The 22,327-nt window shown below is 45.5% G+C and overlaps 1 protein-coding gene across 1 annotated transcript in view; it reads right to left on the reverse strand.

Moving 5' to 3' along the window:
* The window catches only part of CREBRF (CREB3 regulatory factor), a 46,135-nt gene extending 25,758 nt beyond the window's left edge, over window positions 1-20,377 (reverse strand). Inside the window, exon 1 of the mRNA XM_030211588.1 lies at window positions 20,312-20,377. The gene's annotated coding sequence lies outside the window, so the exon portion shown is untranslated. The remainder of the gene's footprint in view (window positions 1-20,311) is intronic.
* Between the last annotated feature and the right edge of the window lie 1,950 nt (window positions 20,378-22,327).

Here is a 22,327-nt window from a genome sequence, read left to right on the forward strand (position 1 = left end):
GCAGCAGCAAAATGAACTCAGGGGAGAAACCTCCTAGACTGTGCACTTCTGCCGCCTGGGCCACGGCCCTAGACGCACCCTCAACCGGCGCTCGCAAGAGCGGGGGAGAAACATGCTGCGCATCCAAAATGGCATCAAACACGAAACTCCGAGGAGCCACGCGGGAAGAACGGCGCTTAACTTTGGCCGCTTTCTTGCCGTCGCCCGAATCAAGGGCGACCATAGCATTAACGTCTCCCAGCTCGAGGGCGGCCCAAGAAGAAGCCGTCCGAGCAGAGTGGCCGGCCAACACGGAGTGGGCGAGCAGCGGGGGATGGGCGCTTATGGCGGGACAAACCGCTGCACCAGAGGAAGAACCGGGACACTGACCGGACTCCAAACTGATGCCCAACAAAGGCGATTCAGGCTTTGAAAACCCCCGCATCCCCGCTAGACGCACACACGCGGTCCGGGGAGCGAATCTTCGCGCCCTCGCCCTCCGACGCCATAAGCCACGTGGAGACCGAACGGGGAACCCCCTGCCCGCTATAAAAAGGTAAAATTACCTGCTTCTCGCTCCAAGCTGTAACGAACTGGTGTCCCAGTGAGCAGCTGCAATAAACGCTGATATATACGCCCTTAAAGGACGTCCAAAAAAATTTTTTTTTTTTTTTTAACGGAGCCAGCGGGAGGGGGGAGAAAAGGAGGGACCTGGCACCACCAGGTTTGCACTTGCTTAAGAAGAGCCCTCAACCCCAGGTACTCAACAAAACCTAAGAATTAGGCTTGGAGACCTAGCCAGAGCTGCTGCTGTGTGTGACCACCACCTGCTGAGATAGAGAACATACTGAGGAGTTTCCGGCAGCACATGACCACATAGAGAGCAATCCTTTTGCCTCCCTATATCTCCACCTGCTGGTAGATGGACACAACCCACCAGTCTATGGATTGATCGGCATGATGATATGGAAATATAGGTTAAAACATAACTGCCAATACACTTGCCAATTAATCATACTTTCTGTTCTGTGGTGCAATTCAGTTAGCCAGGACAGCTTCAATATTTTAAAAGGTGAAGATTTACTACTAGAGGGCTTGACCTGAAGGATCAATGAAAGATAAGAAAGTGCTGTATCATGCCAGTATAGGAAAAACAAAACTCCTCAAACCCCTCCCTTCTCAATGCTACCTACCAATATCACAGTAATCTTGTAAGAAGTTATGTCACACCCTTTTGTTCTTCCTACACCATTTATCGGCATCAATATGATTTTATTCCTTTCATGCTTCCCGATTGTCTGTGACAAGTACTTTTCCCAACCAGAACCAAACCAATATACCGGGGGAAAAAACTACTGCAAACAGAACTGGGCCATGTGTGTGCAGCATTAAGTAAGGCATCAACTATAAAATGGAAAAGGAAAAATTATGTCTTTATCTGATAATTTTCTTTTCTTTAGTCAGCGTCACTGTTCTGAACCAGTGGGTGTTATCCTTCCCTACCAACAGATGGAGGTAGAAAAAACTGAATTCAACCAGTGACATCACTGTACAGTACTCTCTAGAACAATTCAGTACATCTGCCCAAACAGCAGAAGGTCCCTTTTTGTAACACAACCAGCCCCAACCAACACTGCATCTGCAATAAGCAAGTAAAACACCACAGAGTAGCACTCGATACTGTGCATATACCAGGGAATAGCCATCTCACAGGAACCCCATATGGCTACCAATCATAATCCAATCTTCCCCCTCCCTTCTCATTTACTTTTAATAAGAAAAGAGAGCGCATACCCAGAACCCTGGGCAGAGGTCTTCCAAGGGCGGGACATCAGAAAAGTGACACTGACTACAGAAAAGAAAGTCATCAGGTAAGACAATTTCTCCTTTCTTAGTGTCAACTTACACTGTTTGAACCAGTGGTATGTACCGAAGCAGACATAATGGATGAGGGAAGACAAAGTCCCTGAATGACTGCTCTGCCAAAGTCCAAATGGGCCTGGTCAGAACATCTAACCTACAGTGCTTACCAAAGGAATGTCACAAGGACCATATCGCCACCCTGAAACTTTCCTCTGGCAAAACAGCCCGGGCCTCCACCCAGGATGCAGACTGAGCCCTGGTCAAATGGGCCTTCAGTCTTTGAGACACCAGACAACTCAAACTCATATAGGCAGATTCAATAGCCACCTTAATCCACCTCGCAATAGAAGCCTATTAAGGCCACCTGGCCCTTCCGAGGACCATGAAAAGAGTACAAACAGGAGATCAAAGAGATGAAACTCATTCATCTCCTTCAGGTACCGGAGCAGCGCCCTCCAGACATCCAGTCTGTGGAGCCTCCCATCCGCAGGGTACAACCCCCCCCCCCCCACACACACACACACAATAAAAGGTAGGCAAACACACCACCTTCAGCAGAAACGATGGGACTTTTCGCAAGTACACCAAATATGGGTCCTGGCATGATCACATTCCGGCATCCTCCCCTTGGTTCTATGCCTCTTAGAACCCAAACCGCCCCCCCACCCAGAGAGGGGTGGGGCCATCCATCCGACTGTAACTGCTCAATGTGCAGCGAAAGTAAAAAAACAAAAAAAAACAAAACCATAAACAGCATGCTAGGAATTATTAGGAAAGGAATGGTGAATAAGACTGAAAATACTATAAATGCCTCTGAATTGCTCCATGGTGTAACCTCACCTTGAGTACTGCGTCAGTTCTGGTCACCGTATCTCAAAAAAAAGTTTAAATGAGGTTCGTTAACATATGATGACCAAAATTAACCCATTTGGGAAGACTGCCCCAAGAGAAACATTTTTGGCTCACCCAACTGCCTGCCACAAGTTTTATTTGGTGGTAGGATCTCTAGTTAACCAAATTAGTTTACTTTCTTCCTCACTGGTTTGGCACCATGCTGAGTAGAGAAGTATACAAAATCCACGAACCAGCATCACCTCCCTCCGCCCATATCTTATCATCCAGCTTTTGTCAACCTAATTAGCAAGGATGTCACCCAATCAGCCACCGAGGGCATCAACCTGAATATCAACATTATACTGTTACATACAATCTTGAACAAAGGAAAAAAGCAAAACAAAGGTGTAAAAGAACCCCAAGGTTACTTTGTATAAAGATGCAGACCAAGAAGGGGGAAGACAAACCGCAGCTTACAAGATGCAGCAAGCAAACTGCAAAAGATTGTTGTAGAGGCCGAGGTAACCACAGTGAGGAGGAAATTGAAACAAGGTGTCAAGGAGCAGTCAGTGAGGCTTAAAACTGGGATTTCCCTGTTGGAAAAGGAAGTATTTTACCCAGAGACAGATTTAAGATTCTATATGATATCGTTGGAAGAAACATGGTATATTACTGAAGTTAGTGAACACACATTCTAAACCATAACCGTTTGATTCCCCTTTCTCCCCCCCCCCCCCCCCCCCCCCCATCATCCTGCTTCTAATACCCTCTTTTTAAAAGTTTACACACAAACTACATGTAAGGCAAATCTCTCATCCATGTAGTACATAAAAACAGGTTTTAATCAAACATATATGAAGTGATCTGTCCCTCACCATCTCCCCCTGGGTGGCTCTAGTATCAAATTACTCAATTTGAGTTCACCAGGAACACTGAACTTGCCTTTTTGAGCTGCCCTTTGCATTCTACCAACATATATGTCTGTTATATGATTTTTCTACAGTGCTGTTAAATGTGCATATTTCTGATAAGCAGATGCTATAACCCTATTACTCTTGATTCTTCTATATAGGAAATTATACTCAACATTGTTCTGTATAGGAAATTTATACCCAAAAAATGTCCAACAATTTTAAAACCTGTTTCAATCAAGAGTAATAGAGTCATGTCATCTGCTTATCAGACATACCAAGTTTATCTGGTCTGGCCCTTCCCCCCTATCATTATCACTGATAAATTATGATTTAAAAAAATGTGTTTTACTACTGAATCATTGGGGTCACACTGGTTTCTCATTTGATAAGAGATCATATAAATAAACTGACCCGGGGAGTCTTTTTGGACTATTGCAACATAGGGTTAGGCCAATAGTCAATCTAGCCCAGTATCCTGCTTCCAACAGTGGCCAAGCCTGGTCACAAGTACCTGGCAGAATCCCAAATAGTAGCAACATTCCATGCTACCAATTCCAAGACAAGCAGAGGCTTCCCCATGTCTGTCTCAATAACAGACTGTGGACTTTTCCAAACCTTTTTTAAAACAAGATATGCTAACTGCTGTTAACACATCCTCCGGCAAAACTAAACTCAACACCTTCGAATGATAAGCCCATCTTTGTATGATTCTAAGGTATGAAGCTGTTAATGCCATTCCCGTTCATAGTATTTCCCATTCTCAGAAACTCTGGTCCCCCCTGGAGAACTGTTGCAATAAAAAAAAATCCTGAATGAAGATTTAATCATTTACTTCTTCCTTTGAGACATCAAATAACACACTATTCTTCTTTAATAATTTTACGCCTGTTATGTTAACGTTCGTTGCACTGAACATTTACACGCTTACAAAATGTTGCTAAATGCTCAGAGAGGGCAACCCTTCTTTTAATTAAACTCTATTGGTTACCTGTTTGGAAACTTTGTACTATAGCTTCCAGGATTTTGCTCCTAGTTATATGCAATGCTTGTCTTTTGCTTCTAATTTTTTGAGACAGTCAAGCAAATACTGTTTAATTACGTCATTTCCCTCCGTTACTCAAGTAAGATACTAAAGGTACTTTACTGCCTCTTGTATACCAGGCCATAAAACTTCGGAATTCTTCGCTATCTGAAATAAGCCTGGAAAAGTCTTACCTAAGATTTAGGAAATTACCAAAATCTTTGTTGATTAAGAAGTTTTTCATTGCTCAAATGTAATTTCTATTTTGTTGAACTTATCTCCCAGATTGTATTATTCCTGTTATATTCTTTTGTAAATGGGACCAAGCAGAAACAAAGGTCTGCGATGCTAAAAAAAAAAAAATCAGCAGAAAACCAGACAGGAGAAATAAAAGGCTTTAAATGCACCAAGAAATGAAACATCTGATGTGGCCATGTTTCGCCTACAAGGCTGCATCAGGGACAATAACTAGAGGGGGACAAGCAAATGCTCACCCCTCCCCTCTAGAACTAGGGATCAGAGGCAATTAACCTCCAAACACTTCATGCAGAGACTCTGCATGACAAAAATACACACACAGTATATGTGCAGACAGCTACAAAAAATGTATCTGCCTCCCCCCCCCTACACCTGGAATTAGAAAAGGTGCAGAGAAGGGCGATGAAAATGATAAAGGGGATGGGACTACTTCCCTGTGAGGAAAGGCTAAAGCGGCTAGGGCTCTTCAGCTTGGAGAAAAGGCAGCTGAGGGGAGATATATGTATAAAATGTTTGTACGTTTGGGTAACTTGCCAGATGCCCTTGACCTGGATTGGCCGCTGTCGGGGACAGGATGCTGGGCTTGATGGACCTTTGGTCTTTTCCCAGTATGGCATTACTTATAGGTCTATAAAATAATGAGTGGAGTTGAACGGGTAGACGTGAAGAGTCCGTTTACGCTTTCCAAAAATACTAAGACTAGGAGGCATGCAATGAAGCTACAAAGTAGTAAATTTAAAACGAATCGGAGAAACTTTTTCCTCACTCAACGTGTAATTAAACTCTGATAATTGTTGCTAGAGAATTTGTTTAAAAAAAAAAAAAAAGGTTCTGACGGCTTCGTAAAAGAAAAGTCCATAGACCATTATTAAATTGGACTTGGGGAAAATCCACTATTTCTGAGATAAGCAGCATAAAATGTTTTGTACTTTTTTGGACCTTGCCAGGTATTTGTGACCTGGAATGGCAACTGTTGGAAACAGGATGCTGATGCTGGGCTTGATGGACCTTTGGTCTGTCCCTGTATGGCAATACTTAAGTACTTACTAGTAAAAGAGGCCCGTTTCTGAGCAAATGAAACGGGCGCTAGCAAGGTTTTCGTCAGCAACACCCCCCCTGCCAACCCCTTCGTCGTTGTGGCATTGCTCCTCCCTCCACGTTATGACGTTTGACGCGAGGGCGGGGCCCGTAGCGATTTCCCACCCCCCGCCTCCCTGCCAACCCCTTCGTTGTTCTGCCATTGCTCCGCCCTCAAGGGTGGGGCCCAGAGCGATTTTGGTGGCTTCACCACCACGAACCTTCTTGAGGGAAGTAAGGGCTTGGCTTCACTGACGTCGCTGTCTTCAGAACGTTGAGGGTGAGTTTTATATATATAGATGTTTGAGGGCAACAAGAACTGAAGTTGTCTAGCACTGTTATGGGAAAATTAGGTTCTTACTTTGGTAATTTTCTTTCTTTTAGTCATAGCAGATGAAGCCATTACGTATGGGTTGTGTCCATCAACCAGCAGGGGGAGATAGAGAGCACTCAACTTTTCACAGTGCCTCATGGCCAGCTAGCTCCACTGCCTCTTCAGTATTTGAAGCTTCCAAAGCAGTATGGCAAACCGCAATGGGAATAACATGAACTTTCCTCACAGCGAGGGAATTATAGGCCAAGCCTTTGTGTACACCATCCTGCAAAAAGTCCAGAATCGGCGAGACAGGAGCCCGCAACAGAGAAAGCGCTCTTGAAACACACCAGACTTCAAACTGGCACCAAATCCTGGCATAAGCCACAGAAGTGGAGCACTTACGGGCCTGCAGGAGAGTGGAAATTACCTTATTTGAGTAGCCTTTATCTCTCAATTGCCATGCCATAAGACCAAAGCGGCAGGAGTCCTCCATGGCCACCGGACCCTGTGACAACAGGTGCGGAACCAGAGGTAATGGAAAGGGAGCCTCCAACAGCATCTGTCGGAGGTCCGCATACCAAGGCCTCCTGGGCCAATCCAGGGCGATGAGCACCACTTCTCCTGGATGCAGCCGAATCCACAAGAGCACTTGCCCTATCAAGGGCCACGGAGGGAAGACATACAGCAAACCCAGGGGCCAGGGTTGAGCCAAGGCATCCAACCCAGCAGAGCGAGGATCCCTCCGTCTGCTGAAGAGGAACGGGACTTTGGCATTGGAACTGGTCGCCATAAGATCCATCACTGGCTTGCCCCATTTGGCACATATCTGCAGGAATACATCGTCTGCTAGTTCCCACTCCGCTGGATCGATCTGATGCCTGCTTACATAGTCGGCTTGCACATTGCTCTGACCTGCAATGTGAGCTGCTGACAGGGACTGTAGATGCAGCTCAGCCCAGTGGCAAATTTGTTCGGCCTGCGCGGCTAGAGCTCTGCACTGAGTGCCGCCTTGTCGATTTATGTAGGCCACTGCTGTTGTGTTGTCCGACATCACTCGGACAGCCAATCCTTCCGGGGTCACTTGAAAGGCCAGAAGAGCCAGAAACACCGCTTTCAACTCCAGGCGGTTGATAGACCACTCTGACTCGTCGGACGTCCACAGACCCGGGGCATGCTTCCCCCGGCAATGTGCGCCCCAGCCCTTCAGGCTGGCATCTGTCACCACTAGGCACCAATCGGGGAGCGCCAGCGGCATTCCCTGCCGCAACATGCTGTCCAAGAGCCACCACTCCATACTGAGGCGGGCCGCAGGGAGCCAAGGAAGTCTGCACTGATAATCCTGAGATACTGGAGACCATCACTGAAGTAGAGAATACTGTAGAGGTCTCAGGTGCGCTCTCGCCCATTGCACCACTTCCAAGGTGGCCGTCATTGATCCCAACAGCTGGACAATGTCCCAAGCTCGCAGGCGGGGCATCCTCAGGAGCAGACGGGCCCGATTCTGAAGCTTGCACCGCCTTTGCTCGGGAAGAAACACATAGCCCGAGGCTGTGTCGAACCTGGCCCCCAAATATTCTACAGATTGCGAGGGGGTCAGGTAACTTTTGGCCATATTGATGACCCAGCCCAGAGATTGAAGGACTGAAACCACTCTGGCTGTAGCGAGATGACTCTTTTTTTCAGTCTGCTCTGATGAGCCAGTCGTCTAGGTATGGGTGAACCCGGATACCCTCTTGCCTGAGAAAGGCAGCTACTACCACCATTACCTTGGAGAAGGTTCGGGGAGCTATGGCGAGGCCAAAAGGCAAGGCCCGAAACTGGAAATGTTTTCCCAACACCACAAACCGCAGAAACTTCTGGTGCGGGGGCCAAATTGGTATGTGCAAGTAAGCTTCTTTCAGGTCCAGAGATGTGAGAAACTCTCCTGGCTGTACTGCCGCAATGACGGAGCGCAGGGTTTCCATGTGAAAATGCCGCACTCTTAAGGACTTGTTTAGCTCTTTTAAGTCCAGGATCGGGCGAAAAGACCCGCCTTTTCGTGGCACCACAAAGTAAATGGAGTAGCAGCCTAGACCTTGTTCGGCGGGAGGCACCGGGGTCACAGCCCCTATCTGGCACAGACTGTGCAAAGTCTCCTCTACCGCCGCCCGTTTGGCGGCAGAACTGCCTCGGGACTCCACAAAAACATCTCTCACCGGGACATCGAATTCTATTCGGTATCCGTCTCTGATCAGGTCCAAGACCCACTGATCTGCGGAGATTTTGACCCACTCCTCGAAAAAGAGGGAAAGTCTTCCTCCGATGACATAAAACGAGGAGGGGGCCGGCGCACCCTCATTGAGAGGGTCGCCCCTGAACTCCAGGCCTTGAACCGGCAGCTGCGGAACAAGTCAGAGCGAAAGGAATTTCTCTGCTGAAAGCGGGCACGTGAAGTGAACCCAGCAGCACGCCCCGGGCGGTACCTTCCAGCTTCAGGGAAGCGAGGTCTGTAAGAGGAGCGGACCGCATAACCCTTAGAGGAAGGCTTCGGCCTATCTTCGGGCAAGCGCTGAGGTTTTGAATCCCCCAGGCCTTTAACAATGTTTTCCAGCTCCTCACCAAATAGGAGAAGGCCTTGAAAGGGCAACTTCACCAACCTTTGCTTAGAGGCCATGTCCGCCGCCCAATGTCGTAGCCAAAGAGTGCGGCGAGCCGCCACTGCTACAGCCATTTGTTTAGCCGAAGCTCTGACCATATCATATAGGGCGTCAGCCAAAAAGGACAAGGCCGACTCCATCCGCGGAGCCACTTCAGATAAGGTCTCCGCGCCATCACCGGGCTGTTCCACTGCCTGCTGTAACCAAGCCAGGCAGGCTCTAGCAGCATAACAACTGCATGGAGATGCCTGAACAGTGAGACCTGCCAAATCAAAGGACCGCTTCAGAGCTGAATCAAGCCTGCGGTCTTGAATATCCTTCAGGGCAACACCTCCTTCAACAGGGAGGGTAGTTCTCTTTGTCACAGCCGTGACCATGGCATCCACTTTAGGTATTGCAAAGCGAGCCAAATGTTCCTCACTCAGAGGGTATAATTGCCCCATAGCCCTGGCAACCTTCAAAGGTCCCTCGGGGTCAGCCCATTGAGCCGAAATAAGCTCTTGGATGGAGTCATGCAAAGGAAAGACTCGAGCAGGCTTTCTGGTACTAGCCATCCTTGGATTAACAGAGGAGGCTGTGCCACTCCCAGGATCTTCAATCGAGAGGGCTTGTAAGGCATCTGAAATAAGCGCTGGCAGCTCCTCACGGTGGAAAATCCTCACCGCAGACGGATCATCAAACTCCTGTGGCAATTCTGCACCTGACTGGCTCCTCAGCCCAAATAGTTCTGCCAGATCCCTCAGAATCCTCATAGCCCGACCACGGGAGGGAAAGGGGGGGTGCGCCACACTCAGAAGGGGAATTAGCCCTTCTGCGTTTATCAGGAGGATAAGAAACAGGCAAAGCCAACTCCAAAAGGCCAGGATCCACCGGGGGGGGGGGGGGGGGGGGCAAGCAGAGGGTCCGAAGAACCCTGTGAAAGAGCTCTTTTAAGCATGTACGCCCTATGCAGCATTAAAACAAAATCAGGGGAGAAATCCACTCCCTGACCGCCCGGATCCTGCCCAGGGCTATCAGCTCTATTATTAGCCTCACTCAGAGGACCCCCCCACCCCCGGATTCAGGGCTCTCCGTCGCAACGGAGGCCGCGCCATGTGGAAAATGCAAAATGGCGTCCACTGCCAGGTCAGAGCGCAAAAGATCGCCGCTCGCCATGCTCGGGCCGGCTCTACCGTCTGTACAGCACAAATTACAGAGCCCCGCTGCTGATTTGCGCTTGCCACATTTAGAACAGCACTTTACAGTCTCCGCAGCCATCGCCGAAAACGGCAGTAAAATTCAAAAATGGCAGTTCGCGCCAAAAAACGTTCCGATCGCAGGCCCACCCCGGAGGAGTCAGAAAACACTCTTACCTCACTAGACCGAGTATCACAGCTCCGGTCCTGCTGAAGAATCTCAAGGAAAAAAAAAACTATTTTCCAAGATCACTGCGCTAAAGCGCAATGCAACTTTAATTATTTTTTTTTTTTTACGCTGTGAGGAAAGCAGAGGTAAATAAATACACTCCGGAGGCTCAGATAAGTGGGAAAGGCAGGGAAAGGCGAACCAATGTGCCTGCATCCACTGAGTGGGAAAGGACAGGGAAAAGCAAGCAAATATGTCCACATCTACGGGGGCATGGGTAAGGCAGGGAAAGGGCTGACCTATGTGCCTTCAAAGTGAAGCTGCTATAGCCTCTAACACCCCGGCTAACAACTGGCAAGCCAGGAGCCACCCCCAGGCAGATTTTTGATGGAGCTTGAAGAAGCTGCAGCCACCCTGCTTGGGGAGATAGAGAATACTGAAGAGGAAGTGGAGCTAGCTGGCCATGAGGCACTGTGAAAAGTTGAGTGCTCTCTATCTCCCCCTGCTGGTTGATGGACACAACCCATACGTAATGGCTGTATCTGCTTGATGACAAGGAAACAAAGATTTTCTTTACCCCAAGGACATCACTAAGACAGGGGGTGGATAAAGCAGCTCCTTTGAGAACCTGGAATCTTGTACCAACATACTGTACATAGCAGACAATATAAAGGTGTTGTCTGAAAATAAGACCATCTCTTTAACTAAGGACATGACGGCTGTTAAACACACCTTGATCCAGTTTCCCCACACAAACAGAACTGTATGCAAACCTGCAGAAATCTCCCAGTTAACCACAATGAGATGCAGTGGAGGAGTGGCCTTGTGGTTAGGGTGGTGGACTTTGGTCCTGGGGAACTGAGTTCGATTCCCGGCAAAGGCAGCTCCTTGTGACTCTGGGCAAGTCACTTAATCCTCCATTGCCCACCGCATTGAGCCTGCCATGAGTGGGAAAGCGCGGGATACAAAAATGTAACAACAACATTACAGGGATCCCCATACTCCTTTGACTAAAGCACACTTCCTTATTACATTTCAAGGTTGTATTCACTAAAGTCTTAAAACTGCATTAGGCAAAAATGTACAAGCTGAATATCCCATTTGTTGCACTGCAGAGAGGAACTTAGCCATCTTTATATATAGGCAAACAATTTGAATATCACTGAACCATTAACTCATGTACCACAAATAAGGAAGTTAACAAAGGTCAGGGAGGATGATTCCTTGAACAAAAAGAGGCAGCTTTAGACCATGATGGATTATGCTAGAGGATCATGAACTAATGCGAGCAAAAAAGAAGTTAGCTCAAAGAACATATTAAAAGGAGGAGGAGGAGGAGGAGGAGGAGAAGGGGGTATGAGATAGGCAGGACACGTTCCTAATGGACTGAAGATGGAGGCTTCTCATTGCACATAAGTGATATTGGCGTTGACGTGTATCGATGTACAGCACCTTCCCATAAAGGTTCAGCATCTACTTAAACACAGCTAAATCCAAGCCCATCACAAAGAAAATTCACTAAACCAAGATTCAAAAGACAGCTGAAGGGAAACCCCACAAATGCCCAAGTAGAGGAAAGCCCTGCCCAGCTGTCCCCAAGCTATGACAAACTGGAGAGAATCAAGCAGCTAAAGCCTGATAAAACAGTGTGATGGGAATTTATTTTCATTTGTAGTAAAGGGAGACTTCCCCATTACAGCAAATATGAAAGCAGAAAACAAGGCGCAATTCCCACCAATCTCTGTACTTCCTTGACTAATACTGTTCATTCGAGCAGATACTTCTGTTGGAAGGAGCAGCTTTCTCCTTTAATCAGCCACCCTCTGCTTGTACCAGATCACGCAGCGACGACATGAACTGGTGTGTATGACATCACCTTTGTTGCTATGGACAGAAGACGACATGACTGAAGTCACACATTCTGTGTTCTAACGTCACCATATGAAGGAAAATCAAGAATGCTGTAAACCACACCAGAATACAAAATTTTACCTAGAAACCAACTGCATAGTTAACTAGAGGCCAGATACCTGACAAAAATATTGCTGAAGTTCATCTTCAGATCCCGACATCTTTTCTCTTCAGTACAAGTGGCAAATCAAGCAGCAATGTCACCTCAAAGGGCTGTCAGATTATGAACAAAAAGTACACTCAATGCTATCCTCCTCCCAAATACTTCAAGACAAACTATATTTTACCACAGGCAGCAGTTCTCTGCAGAGAGCATTCTTATGGCAATGTTCTGGCTTTTTTACCGAAGTGCAGGAAACATCTGCAATAACTGTATATTAAAAAACAAAGATTAATGTGCTGTAAATATTGGGGGTGTATTCAGCATCTTCCCATACAGCTACCAAGGAGAAAAAGCCATCCACCACACATTAACCCCCAGATGCTGCCCAGATCAGAGAACACAAATTAATTGCTTAACGAGCTCAACGACATCAAGAATTGGGTGCTTACCAATTATGTGAACTATTTGCACACGCGTCTGGCTGTGTGCTATAGGGCAGTGCACCTAACTCCCATGGTGTATATCTTGAAAGGGAGAGTGGCCATATCAGGGGCATTCTGAAGATTTGCACATGTAGTTATGGAATACTGGGTAAATGTGTCTAACTTGGGCACCAGCATTTATACCAGGTTTCAGCAGGAGTAAGTCTGGCACAAGATCCATGCACTTAAGCGCTAGTCTATAAAGGGCACATGCCCTACAGAATAACTCTTGGCGCTGATTTTTCCGGAGTCTAATTTTGAGTTCCATTTATAGAATCCAGCACTAAGCGCATGACAGAGAACACAGACACTATCCATTAACACATGGTAAGTTACTGTGGGTTAAATGCAAGCCACAGTCCCTACTCATTCCATGCCTCTTTGCACCCACTGTAATTAATGTGTGAATTATGGCACGTGTCAGGTTACCACGATATCTGTTACCACAACTGTGTGCTAAATCATGCTATTAACTGCTTATCACACTTTAGTAAAAAGGGCTTCTAAGTTAGGGCTTGAAAGCATGCCCAGTAATAACTATTTTTCACATCATGGTGCTCTGTTTTTCTTGCTTATCATCTTTCCTAACTGCATTTAGCACAAACGGGATTAAAATGGGGACGAATCATTTTCTGTCCAGAATACCTGTCAAAACCACCACTTCAAAGCCTGTCTGTGCAATAAGTGAAGGGATTACGTAGACTTACCTCTTTGCACCTTCACATCTTTGCTACAAGGTTGTCATTAATGTAATGCTTGTAACCGACTAGTTCTAGTTATTCCTCAAACTGTACAGTTCTACCACTCTAAATACAGCAGATGATAATTATTAAATTAAATAAGCGTTCTACAGGAAACAGCAGTGTGAAGGGAAGGACTATATTGACAGGGCTGTACTACTATCCGCCAGGACAGAACAGACAGATGAACAAATGTTTACAGAAAATAGGAAACCTGGCAAATTGGACAATATTATAATAATGGGCGATTTCAATTATTGACAGATCAATGTTACATCAGGGAATGATAGGGAAGTAACATTTCTAGATGTAATAACTGCCCTTCCTACCCCTCTGCCAATAACCTAATAAGCAGAGACTGCAAAATCCGAGTCAACTACTTGCCCAAAAACACCACAAATAAAATACAGTCGCTCGATCAAGGCACCATGAATGTCTGAAAGATGCTAATACAGCGAATAATCACGACTGAAGATTCAGTCACTGCATTTTTAAAGTGTAACTCACCTTGAGCTACTACTGAAAAATGTGTGAGCAAAATCAAATAAATTATTCAAAGCAGCTCTGCTTTCCTCCGTTTGTTATAGCCAAAGGTTAAAGTCTCCATCGCCATATGTAGAATCTCACTGATCATAGCTCAAAGGCATATATAACTAGGGAATATATATCAATTTTGAAAGATGGCAGAAAGTCATGAGTAGTCCAAAAAGATCATCTTATTAAACTAAGAACCATGGGACTGTTACATCACAAAGGAGCAAAAGGGGCACTCAGGGAGGACAAGGCCATAATGGAGAAACTGAATGAATTCTTTGCTTTGGTCTTTACGGAAGATGTAAGATCTGCCTGTACTGGAAATGATGCGAAGGAACTGAAAGAAATCTCGGTGAACCTGGAAGATGTACTGAGCCAAACTGACAAATTAAGGAGTAGTTAATCACTCAAGGAAGTTACATGGAAATACTTTTAAAAAACAAAAAAAGAGGAAATATTTTTTCACTCAACAAATAGTTAAGCTCTGGAACTTTTTGCCAGAGGATGTGGTAACGGCAGTTAGTGTATCTGTGTTTAAAAAAAGGTTTGGACAAGTTCCTGGAGGAAAAGTTCATAGTCTGCTATTGAGACAGACATGGGGAAGCAACTGCTTGCCCTGGGATCGGTAGCATGGAATGTTGCTACTATTTAAGTTTCTGCCAGGTACTTGTGACCTGGACTGGCCACTGTTGGAAACAGGATATTGGGCTAGGTGGACCATTTGTCTGACCCAGTATGGCTACTCTTATGTTCTTATGTAAACTTCTTCAAGTCCAGGACTGCGGCAGTTAATAGGCCTGTTTCCTTTTTTTTTTTTTTTTTTTAGTTTGGCCAGTCTGAACCAGATTTTATTAAGCTACAGTGCTGTAAGCCTTCATTTGCAACTAGTCATTTTTCTCTTCCCATTCAACCCATTCATTACAGCAACATTCCTTGTGTCAAAGGTCACCAGCAGTGGTTCAACATGGACCCCAAGTCTGGCTACTATGCACTGCTAGTGAACAATAACCGAGAGATGTTGCCCTACCCCTGGTTTCCTGTACAAGATTCTGAGCCCCACAGCAGCTCTGGCCAGCCTGGGGAACAGAAATCTGGCCTAAGGTTCCCTATATCAATACACAACAATATCACTCAGCCACTGAGCTGACCAATTCTACCTGTTCCTTGTACACTGACATTTTAAATTTTGCCTCTTGCTTGCTGCATTGCATGCCTAAATTGTAATCTGTCTTAACTGAAAACGAAAGCAAATAGTTTCAGAAGGATTAATGAAAGCAGCATATATGGACAATGATTCCTGGAAACTGTTGGGCAGTCCAGCTCTAAAGATGCAAAAGTGAGGACAACAGTGCACAAGAGCTGTACCAAACGAGGTGTCAGAAAAACTTGGCATGCGTAAGTGCCTTTGTGGCAAAAACAGGAAAATTCTGAGCTTTCAAATAGAATCCCAAGACTCTCTACAACTCAACTTAGCATTCACTTTATCATTATAGATTTTCATGAAGCAGCTGGCAGGTACTCTTTAGCTCAAACTGACAAAGCATATCCAAATATTGACACATTCACAACATCCTTGCAGTAATAAAAGGGTTGAAACTAGAATCCAAAGTGAAATCTTAGCAGAACCAAACCCCCCCCCCCCCCCCCCCCCCCCCCCCCCGTTTCTGCACCATTAGAATGAAGTCTGTAAAGCTCCACTAGATGGAAAAATCAAGCACAAAAGCTGAATTCACGCCTTAGCAGCTCAGTCAGTGATAAACATGTGAGGACTCATTTATTCTTTCAAAACTTAACACTAAAAATGAAAATAAAGTGCGTTCTCAACTGAGATTTCCTGTGCAATGCGTTACTACGGTGTCAGAAAAGAATTCAGCATATTAGACAAATTAGTGAATTAACAGCAAAGATATATATGTGAGTGCAGCAAACTATATAATGTGGCACCTTCCAAACTAGAGTTATTCAAGCCAACACCCAAATAGCAGCAGATGCAATAAAATATTTGCAGCACAGGTCAACAAAGGAAAAAAAAAAAAACGACGGAGGTAAATAAAAACGTGAGAAAATTTCACTCTCAATGAGGGAGTTATCAGAAGTTAAGATTCAAAGAACTGGACCAATACAAGATTTCAGTTAGAATCTGAAAATGCAAAACAGAATCAGTCAGGCAAGAAGAGAAAGACCCAAAAATCTCTCTCTCATTGATGGATGAAAATAAAGAAATGCGGACAAGGACAGGGAAAGCACCATGAAAAAGCACCTCCATTCTAAAACAGATTTTATAATAGTGATTGCATCAACTAGTAAGAATGTAGGACCTGTTACTTTGCTTCCTTCATATAAATTCTGCCTTTACTATACAGAACTCAAAAGTAATGTCAAAATGACCTGTTGTGACTAGAACAAAAAAACTCACATGAAACCCAAAGACCCTGACACAACTACAAACAAATACAGCACGAACCAAAGAATTTCTGCTCAAATTAAGCATGAACCAAAAGCTCCAGCAGAACTGAAGAGCCTGAGCTGACTTTAGAGCCAGCACAGCACAAACTATGTAAGACGATTCTGCTGTGAATTCTAAAAGGACGACTGCGCATGCCTGAGCGAACTAAATGTTTGCACAGTTAACAGATTCCCATCGATACTCCATACATAACTTTCTAATTTGCAAGCTCTACAGGAGATGATAAAACACAATAGATCTATGACAGGTTGGACTCAGTTGGATTTCATCTGCCAAGTTCACTATGCTACCCACTGAATTTTTTTTTCAGAAGTCAGCCAAAGTTATCTAGTTCCCTAAACTCAAGACAAATATGAATGTAACCTTTACCCTTCTACATCTACACACAACTCAGCCTAAAAGAGAACCTAGTAAGAGTTATGCGCACATTTTCAATTATTTTTAAAATGCTTCAAAAGCTTGCATATAATTGCTTAACTATCTTTTCCAAGTTAGTCAGCAAGCAGTACAACTGTCAATTTTATTTACAAAAAAATAAATCAGAATTTACTGGCATTAAGAGACAATAGAGAACCTCACAAGCAAGCTGTAAACAAGTTCTGGGATAATTCTTGCCTATTAACTTTCAGTCACCCAGCCAAAGCGACTTGGTTTCTGTATCATTCCTCTGTTCTAGACTAGTGAACCAATATCTTAATCAGAGCCTTCACATTTTAAAACTTCAGTGCCTTCTCAACTCAGTCAGATTGACTTGACTTCTGTAATGTTCCTCTGTTCTAGACTAGTGAACTAACATCTTAATCAGAGCCTTCACATTTTAAAACTTCAGTGCCTTCTCAACCTTTTTCTCCATTGCATCTACTCACCTTTACCTGCTTCTTTCTTTCCCCTTCCTTATTCAGGGCTTTTCAACTAATTCCGTACACAGCACAACTCAAGAACTCGCTGCCGGAGGATGTGGTAACTGTGGTTAGCTATCTGGTTTTAAAAAAAGGTCTGGATAAATTCCTAGAGGAAAAGTCCATAGTCCGTCATTGACATGGGAGAAGCCATTGCTTACCCTGGGATTGGTAGCATGGAATGTTGCTACTGTTTGGGTTGCTGCCTGTTGGAAGCGTAATACTGGGCGAGATGGACCATTGGTCTGACCCAGTATGGCTGTTCTTATGTTCTTAAGGTGCTCCAAGATTCGAAACACAGGAATCTACATTTCCAGTTTGTGCTCCTCCTCTGGGCACACACATGAAATCTAGATGATGCTCTATATACCTCCTCTTCATAAAAAAAGAAAAGTAAGATTTGTGGGGAAAAATGTATTGTTTACTAATTCAAGAAATGAATGAACTAGATGCAACTTTAAATTATTCTCTACTATAGATTCTATGAATAAGTCAATTCTCTTCTTGCTCCCCAGTTTGACTGTAACAGTATCCGATTACATAATTTCGAAGAGGAAGAGAGGAACAGGAAAAAATTCAGGTACTAGAAATATACATTGTCAGCCCATTCACCCTTGTGTGGGTGTGTATATATCTGAAGCATTACAAAAAACTATGTTTTTTGGACAATACAGTTTACTTAGTTCTAGTCTGCAAAAATAATTATGGTTTTCTTCTTGATATGGAAATATCCACTTAAGTATGCACTGAAGACACACGAGCACCTCAAATCAGTAAGTACTTTCTTCTCGTTAAGTGGCACAGTAGAGAAAGACATCCAACTTTTAAGTCGAATTAGATTTCTACTTATGAGGTAAGGAAAATCTGAAATGTGCTGCAGAGTAAAAGCTCCACACGCTTCAACTGTCTTTCCAGCTGAAAATACTTGCTGCTTTGGTCTATGAATGTTGTAACACAGGATATACACAAAATGTTTTGCTGTTTGTTTAAATCAGGTAACAATTTGATCATTATTTCATCCAATAGCACATATGATGAGGCTTCCTTATGTACTACACACTCTGAGCTTTGGCAGCCAAACTCTAAACAAACCAGTTATATTAACATAGAACTGCTAAATTAATTGATAGTGAAATCTCTGGCTGCCCCAAACAATTCTATTTAGTAAAGCAGTATACCATTGAAAAAGCATGCTCTTTGAGGCATGAACTGCCTTGCTATTGTACCCTGATACTAATGTATCTAGGTATTACTTCACATAGTACTGTGTATAAGTTAGTCCGAAGTTGAAACTACATATAACATTGTCTCCTTGTGACTCAGGGCAAATCAGTCACAGCCCTCCATTGCCCAAGGTGCAAAATAACTATCTGTATATAGTATGTAAACTGCTCTGACTGTAACCACAAAAAGGCAATATCAAATCCCATCCCATCCCTCAGCTCCAGAGGTAACTGCAGTGTACGATGTCAAGTCTGACAAACAAGATATTGTAAAATCTGTAAAAGCAAAGCACAGAAAACTACAGTATATCAATACCATGAACCACAGAAAAAGAAATGGGTGAAACATGGTCATGGGTTTTTAAGGCACCTCCAAGTGTTGTAGTATAAGTAATAAACATTTTAACTTTCTATAATCCATTTCTTATTCTGTAGCTTATGGTACTGATCTGCTGTGGTCTTCTGCTCATATCTAATTTGTACAGCTAATCAACATACAGAATACTCAAAATGCAAAGTTTACATGCTATTCTCCTCCCTCCTCATCATAATCGTTCGATATTCTCTATAGAAACAGTGTATTGTATGATATAAATATCTCCAAACCATGTATTTATGTACAATGACTGAGAAATACTGCTACTGCTGTTGCAACTGTTTCACTTAGCCTGATAGAAACAGCATCTTGCTCAGCTCTAAGCAGAGAAAATCAGTGTTGGAGATTAAAACTGGACAGAACCTAGAGATCAGCAGCAACTATAAGCTCATGGTTAGAAGCCTGTATTGCTCTAAGAGCTTTGGAAGAGCTTAAGGAGGCACAGGCCAGACGGGTACCGAAGCCCAGGTGGGCTGGGTCGGTGCAGTTATTTACAAGCAGCCAACGTCCTCCTCTGCAGTTGGCTGGGAATGGGGAGAGGAGGGTAGTGAGTCCAGAGACCCCGTGTTGGGGACTGTGCAGGGCCCAGGACCACATGGGATTTGACTAAGGCCGGTAAACAAATCCCTTCCCAGCCCTTACCCCGCCAGCCTGGCTGCAGTGTGCAGAAGAGAGGGCCGTCCTTGCGGTTCTCCCGAGCCCCCCAGCCCCTGTCCCCGCTCACACACCCCCATCTCCACCTGCTCCTCACCCAGAAATCCAACATGGCCGCCCCACAAACCCAGCGCAAAGCAACGGCTGCCAACCCCGCCCACCGTTGCCCCTTCTCCAATCCCATCCGGCCCAACACTCCGCCGCGCACTCCCATTGGCCCTACCTCGCTGTCACTCAGCCGACGTCAGAAGACCAAGTTTCTGTATTTTCGACCAAGCTTCTTTGAGGCAGCATATAAACAATCTCTGAAGGGCCCCGTTTCGAGGAACGGAGGGCGGGAGGGTGCGCGCGTCAGGGTCCCGGGGTTGCGGGGAAAGGGCGGCAGCAGAGAATCGGGAGAGACGGAGACCAGGCGGTGCAGTGGTACAGCGGATAGCAAGCAAGGGCGACCCGGCCCACTGGTTACATAACCTGGGGCAGCAGGACCCGGTGGATCCCGCAGAGCTGCCGGAGAGGGGGGGGGAGGGTCGGTCGGGGCCCCAGCGCTGCGGTGACCGCGGGAAACGAGGCCCGAGGCTTGGTGCCTTGACTGCTGGTGCGGGGCTTGGGTTGGGGTATGGGGGGGGGGGGGGTGCTGCCTCTGCCACACACCCACCAATGGTGGGAAGAGTCTCTCTTACCTGCTGGCCCAGGCTCTGGGGCTCAGCCTCGCCTCCGCCCAGTCTCCATGCTTCTTTCGGGTTTGTTTTGTTTATGTCCTTCCTGACGGGTTCCCGGAAAGCGCGTGACTCCCCTGTCACGTGGTGTCCGACCCTCCAATCGGCTGCCTGGCTACCCCTCCCCCATCTCTCCAGCAGCCAATCAGGGCGCGGTCGAGCTGGGCGTGCGGTTTCGCAGCTGGGGAAGTCCTGGGAATGCGTGAAATTAAATAAATAAATAAATACATGAGTGCTGGAAAACGTCGGGCGGAGACGGCGCTGCTTTCTGCGGGGAGGGTGGTGAGGGGAGAGTTGACGCTGAGCTCGGCGGGTCGTGGAGCAGATGCCCTTTTGGTCTTTTTTTTATTGTAGCCGAGGAGGTTAGATTGAATGGCTGTGCATGGGGAAGCCGGCCATGCTGAGAGGGGCGGGGTCCTCTATCAGCAATCCTAACACTTCTTAGCTTGTGGTACTTTTCCATCCATGGAAGAATTCAGGGAGGCGCATTTCCTGCAAAACGCAACCATTAAACTGAAGCCTTTTGATTGGGGTCTAAAACAAAGACTACATATATCAAAATCTGTCTCACTAAAAAAAAATGCAGTTTAGGAGTCCCTAATTTACTAAGGTTTTTAAAAATTTCATCAGACACAGAATGGGCGAAAAAAAAAAATTGTAAATGCATTTTAAAAGCATTCTAGCTCGACACTCGTCTCATTTTTGTCTTCTTTGGGAAGTAGGTTATTTTGCGCTTTTTATATTATGGTAGTAGTAGTGGTACCAACTTCCCATAATGACATGAGTAATTCATAATGGTCATGTAATAATAAGGAGGGAAAGGTTATATTCAGGATGGCCCACAGTTGGATGCAGTCATGCAGGTGATCATGGGATAGCAGGGAGGTTGCTGCAGTGCACGTGGGGAACATGCGACTTGGTTCTGAGTGTTACAGTTTTGGGGTAGGGGAGGAATCCTCATGCCCTACAACAGTCTTCTAGGGAAGCAACTAGTTATTTCTTATATTTTGTGCACTATTTATTTAAGCAATAATTCCTTTTAGCAATTATTACTTATAAATGCAGCCTTGTGGTATAGTCTGTAGGACACCCCCACCACCACCGCAGATACCTAGTCCACCCACTGCAGGGGTATGCAACCTCAGTCCTCAAGGACAACACAGTTGGGTTGTCAAGGGTTTCCCAATGAAATATGCATGAGATCTGTTTGCATGCACTGCATATTGTATGCAGATAGATCTCATGTATATTCATTATGGAAATCATGAAAACCTGACTGTATTGCAGCCGTCAAGGACCAAGGCTGGCCCTCGCCCTAGTGCCTATGATGGGTAACCTTCTAATGCAGGGGTGGGCAACCACAGTTCTTGAGGGCCATTTTCACAATGAATAGACATCTATTTATTTATTTGGATTTTGCTCACACTTTTTCAGTAGTAGCTCAAGGTGATTACATTCAGGTACACTGGGTATTTCCCTGTCCCTGAAAGGCGCACAATCTAATTTTGTACCTGAGGCAATGGCCGGTTAAGTCAGTTGCCCAGTAGTGTGATTTGAACCGGGCACCTCTGAATGCGAAGACTGGTGCTCCGACTACTGGGCTACTCCACTCCACTTGTTTGGATACAGGAGCAGTGTGTGCCCTGTATGACACACACACACACCCCACCCACCTTCCAAGGGAAGCCAATGGAACAAGCACGATTTTCACACCCTAGCTTCCCTTGCCCCCTGTGTGGTTGCACCCAGAGCTTGCTATGGTCCTGAATGGAAGCAGTACATGCAAATCAATCGTATGTAAATTCATTGTGGAAATCTTGAAAACCCATCTGGGTTGTGGTCCTCAAGGACCGTGGTTGACTACCCCTGTTCTGGTGGCAGCTTGGGGGGGGAGGGGAGAGAGGAAGAAAGATTTTCATCCACAGCACTACACCACTCAGGCCTGGCTTTATGGCGCTTATCTGAAAGCCTAATGCTAAT

Source organism: Microcaecilia unicolor, chromosome 8 (genome assembly GCF_901765095.1).
Source record: "Microcaecilia unicolor chromosome 8, aMicUni1.1, whole genome shotgun sequence".
In the NCBI taxonomy this organism is placed as follows: domain Eukaryota; kingdom Metazoa; phylum Chordata; class Amphibia; order Gymnophiona; family Siphonopidae; genus Microcaecilia; species Microcaecilia unicolor.